Source organism: Cyrtonyx montezumae, unplaced genomic scaffold (genome assembly GCF_038088225.1).
Source record: "Cyrtonyx montezumae isolate F1298 unplaced genomic scaffold, pur_monq_1.0 scaffold_8, whole genome shotgun sequence".
Lineage (NCBI taxonomy): Eukaryota > Metazoa > Chordata > Aves > Galliformes > Odontophoridae > Cyrtonyx > Cyrtonyx montezumae.
Genome location: NW_027072089.1, coordinates 10571590 through 10576933, shown reverse-complemented (window position 1 = coordinate 10576933; position 5344 = coordinate 10571590). Strand labels below are relative to the sequence as shown.

The following is a 5344-nucleotide window of genomic DNA, read 5'->3' as shown; positions in this document are numbered from 1 at the left end:
CTGTATTTCCCCAGGTCTTCCTTTCTGTCCTTCTTAAAAATGGGAGTAAATGTTTCCCTTTTTCCAGTCATTGGGGCTTCACCTGGCAGCCATGACTTTTCAAACATGATGCAGCATGTTTTGGCAACCACATCAGCCAGTTCTTTCACAACCCTGGGATGCATGCCATGTCATCAGACCCCATAGACTTGTACACTTTCAGTCTCATAAAGATTTGCCTGCCGACGAGGATGGGATTCGAACCCACGCGTGCAGAGCACAATGGATTAGCAGTCCATCGCCTTAACCACTCGGCCACCTCGTCTGCTATTATCTCACTCTAAAGTCTACATCTAGAATACACTACATAAATCATATTTTGAATTGTGTATTTTCTTTTTCATTGTCGCTGTCAGGAGCTTAGGATGAGAAGCTCAGGTGGAGATACACGCACCGCAGCCCTTCAACCTTTGGTATGATTAATCTTTTCCTATCAAATGACAGCAGAAGTACTTTTGACTCAAAAGCCTACACTCAGTTTGTTCAGAACTAATTATCTGCAAAAGCATGTACTTTGATGGCTTGCATATTGCCTTGCCTGTGGTATATAATCATTGAAATAACTTTGTTCCTCTAGCAATGCCTTGAGCTTTGTTTGTTAACACTGCCCGTAAATTTCAGCACTAAGAGTACAATAAGGCTCTTTGCAAAGAAGACCCTTGGGAATGACATGGATCATTCTGGCTGTTGTTAGTCTACTTCTGCCTATTCCCATCTTTGACATAATCTGGTTACTTTAAGAATTGATCTGTTCCTTCCTCAGCAGAGGCAACTGTATGCAAGCATTAGTGGGGAAGCAGAAGGAATGTTTCAGAGCTCTGGAGAAACTTAAAGGAGCATCCTGATCTGCCATAGTCATCAAATTACATTTATAAGAATATCTGGATTCTGAGTAACCTCCTGAACTGTGGGAGCAAAGAGAGCATCAATACCCTACTCAACGAAGAGACAGTAGTTAATGTTGCACATCAGCTTCATTTTCCCATGAAAAAGTATACTCAGTGGGAAGACGAGATTTTCTAGTTTTTAGGTTTCTTCTGAGTCTAAGGAAAAAGGAAGACTGGAAGAAAATGGTAATTTGTCTCCACCTTAGCATTTCAAACAAGAATCTGCTGCAGCCACCTGCTTGTCTCCAAGACTTTCTGTCTTGCCTGACAACTTCTATTTTTAAACCAGCTGAATTTCTCCTTGAGTAGTTACCACTGCTACTCTCACCCCTCCAGTGCCATCCCACTCTGAATTACTTTTCCTCCTGTGATGCAATCTTACTACTATTTTCTGACTTCTGGTGAGATGTTCTTCTGTTTTCTTGGGATATATGCTGTGTGGAAGTGTCTGGTATGAGGAAGTGAAAGGAGAAATATGTCCTGGTCCTTCCTGCATGTCACTATGCTACAGAGCACACTGTATTTTGCTGCGTGCTATTTTTCTTCCCTCAATCCTTACCTCATTTCTTATTTTAAAGATGATCTTCATATTTGATTACAGTGGAAATTGCAATCCAAAGCATTTGTAATTGACCTTGACTTGCTTAAGGAAAGTTACATGGCTGTTCAATGCATCGGCTTGCAAATTTTGATAGCTTTTGAAGCAATTTATTCCTTAAGTTAGGCTTCCCTAGCGCACTGATAAAAGATATTTTTACTATTATCACTCTTTTATTATATGACCCTAAGTGCCACACACATGACCCAGCATCTCATGGTGCTATGTTAATAGAGAATGCACACAAGTATTTCTAGCACATGTCAACAGCTGGTTTGTTTCTCATTTGAACAATTTTTAAGTATTTTCCTTCCCTCTAATTACTATCCATGAGCATATAAACAAACAGCCAAGACATGGAACTGTGCTCTAGTGTGGATCCCCTCTGCCATGTTCTCCATCATACAGCACTCACAATTGCTCCAGGAGTTTAAAGAGGTTTGAGGGCACTGTGTATAATGTCCTATTATGAGCACATGCATCCCCCATGAAACACCACCTCCTTTGTTTTTACAAGACATTCAAAGACTTGGTTTTGTTGTATTGCCTTTCTAATGCACTCTCCACAGCAGCATATCTCTGGTCCAGTTTTCAGAATCAGGCCACAAAATGGAGCAAGAGAATTGTTTCTCAAAATCCATACCAGAACCTGAATGTAGATAGATCAGGACCAAAACCTCAGCTCTGGAAACAGATGTGAGAGTGCCTGCATGTGACCTGTGCTCTGTCTCACTTACCTCCAGATGAGAACCTCATACAGGCAGAGATATTGTTTCTTTTTTCCAGTGCTTAAAGTAGTTTAATCTTCATGTTGCTAGACAAGTAATAAATGCTAAAAGGAGTTTTTCATAGGGGTTCAGGACAAACCAAGCCCTAATCCTTCATTTCCCCCAACTCTCATGTTTCCTTATCATTACATCTGATTATATGTCTACCTATCATCTGTAATAAATATCAGAAGGCAGAAATAAATGTTCACTACAGCATTCAAATACTTTTCGGTTCCTCATCAATCCCTGAAGTAGGTGAACTGGGGATCATAAAAAGTCTATGGATCTCAAAAAGTCTCTTGTCAGCCTTTACTCAATGGCCTTTATGCCATTTAAGGGCTATTCTTAAACTAGTTCTTGAGAGGAAACTTTTTTTACCAGCTATTTATCTGTCTATGATATGTCATGTGTTTTGCATATTATAAAAAACAACAACAACAACAACCCCTACATTTTAAAAAATATATATATGGTACAGCCAGGTGGCATACAGAGATTATGGCTTCACAAAGGCGTTGGGCATCCTGGTCTTGAACTAGACATTTAAAACAATACAGGTGAAATAGCTCTAACTCATACAGCAATCAGTAGATACTGCAAGCTAGAACAAGAGAGAGGGCAAAGATGATATTTGATCTATTTGTTGAAAATGGTTTTTTTTTGTTTTTTTTTTTACATAGTATCTTTCACACTGCAAAAGGATCTGGAGAGTCAAACAAACTGAAGAGATGATGATCTGGGGCTTAAATGGAGAGAGATCAGCTGTTAATTCAGGAGTTGGAAAGAGTAGGTCAGCAAAGTATTTATCATACTTGGCTGTGGGTAATATCAGATATCTTGGAGTTAGCAGTACACAAAAGAACAGACCCAAGAACATATGAACCAAGGGTGAGACTTGACACAAGCTGATTTAAACTCCTACTATGAAAAAAAAATGGTGTACCTTTGTCCTGCAAGTCCTAGGATCCTGGTGACAGTGACAGAAAGTTGTGCAAAAATGACAAGGTAGAACAAGAGGTACTGGCTTTGTGTTGCAGCAGGGGAGGTTCACGTTGGATATTAGGAAGAGACTGTTCTCAGTACTGAGGCATTGGAACAGTCTGTCCAAGGAAGTGGTGGAGTCATTGTCCCAGGAGGAATTCAAGAAAAGTGCAGATGTGGTACTGAGGCACATTGTTCAGTGGGCATGGTGTAATGGATGGATGTTTGAGCTAGATTACCTTAGTGGTCTTTTTCAATCTTAATGATTCTATGATTCTATGACACAAGCTGTGTTCATAAATACTTGTGAATGTGATCCTGCACCTCCAAAGGTGTCTTTATGCTCATTCAGTTGCTGCATGTTCAGGTCTCAGCACTCATATGTTTCAGGGAAACATATGTCCCATGCGTATACCTTGGCTGTGCAGCTGAATCAGGATTAAAATTGTGCATGCTTTGTCTGAGAGTTTTTGAAAGTAAATCCAATGTGCATAATCTTGAAAAAAAAATCCAACTCAAAGAAAAGCTCTTAAAGTCCTTGAATAATTGAATTCTGTTTCAGAGCATGATTACTACTAAATTATTTTTATCCTCCAGATACCTTTAGACCTAATAAACAGTACTGCTGTAAATCAGCATGAATTTGTACTAGTAGTTTTATAAATTTTAACTCTTGCATTTTGGAGGATGTGTGAGTTACGGTACACACCTACATTCAGCTCTCCAGTTTGTGGACAGGTCTTTGCAAAATACACAAAATGTTATTTTTGCAGATAAACTGATCTGACATGAAGCAGAAATTCCAAAACAACTGAAAATTTGGGATTTTTAAGTAGTTAAGGAGCTTTTCCAAGGTGGCATGGCCAGGATTCCCCTGAGTAAATACTGACACATACATTATCCATGCCTCCACCTGAACTTCTCATATGGGCAACCACTGGAGTCATCACAGAGGTCTGGGAAGATTTAAATTGCCATTCATCCTTTGTATAGTGGTGCTTAAAATAGATAAGATGATTCATATTCCCTGCAAGTTCTTGTCTTCACTGTCTACCAAGAGAGACTGAGATGCAAGGATGCTCTGTGGTTATGCAAAATTAAACTGTTTTAACAACAGTTCTTAACACTTGGCTATTAATAACTGTCTATGGACAAGCTATTAGCTCTTCCCTCTTGGAACGTTAAATGACTTAACCTTTTATATCTTATTATAAAAGTTGGCCTGTATTGCTTTGCACTGAAATTTGACCTATTATCTCCTCTCTGGGCATCAACTCTCTCTGTGTTGACTCAGGCAGGCAGTACAGTTCAATTTATCACAGATGATCTGTTACATCTCAGCTGTTGAATACTGTGTGAGCTGAAGGTGTTTCTGACAAGTCCAGCCTTTTTCTGCAGCTGCCATGTAACAGTATGGTAACATTTTTCCAAATATCTGGACAGAAATTATTTACTTTGCACTCAGAAAATTTGGCAGTCTGCAATGAAGATAAATTTCTAAGCAGACTAACGCTAATTTTTTCCATGTTTTTCCCTCTCAGCATTGCAAGTCTATTATTAATTATACAATTTAGCATTAAAGATCAATTTATAATTCCACTTCTAGCATAGGCTTTGTTTGATTGCACTGTTTCATGGAGCCCTAAGGGGTTGTTTGGCCAGAGACAAATTTGCGCATTTGAAAAAACATGCAATTCATGACCTTGCAAGTTGTGGAAAGCTTAGAGCTTGAAAATCTACTTGAATAATGAGATGATAACTTATTTCCCAATGAGAATATGCTTTCAGCCTGTTCTTCCACACTATAGATCAGCAGCAGATAGTTAGAGAGAGATTTTGTGGCATCAGTAAGCCAAAAATCAATCATCAGCAACCATGTGGCACAACACACTTTGAGCAGTCTATGCCAGACCACTAAATACCAAGTAACAACTATATGTAGTACTGACTGAAATGAGTTCCTTGAAGAGATGTGAATGCACCGCACAACATTGACCCAAGAGAAAAATTAGACAACACACTACCTGCACAGTAACATCTTCTCATTCTCTTTGCATGGGATCTATCTG

The 5344-nt window shown here is 39.1% G+C and overlaps 1 non-coding gene across 1 annotated transcript; it reads right to left on the bottom strand.

Moving 5' to 3' along the window:
• Positions 1-222: 222 nt before the first annotated feature.
• TRNAS-GCU (transfer RNA serine (anticodon GCU)) lies at positions 223-304 on the bottom strand. Its single transcript has one exon. It is a non-coding gene; the product is annotated as a tRNA-Ser (tRNA).
• Between the last annotated feature and the right edge of the window lie 5040 nt (positions 305-5344).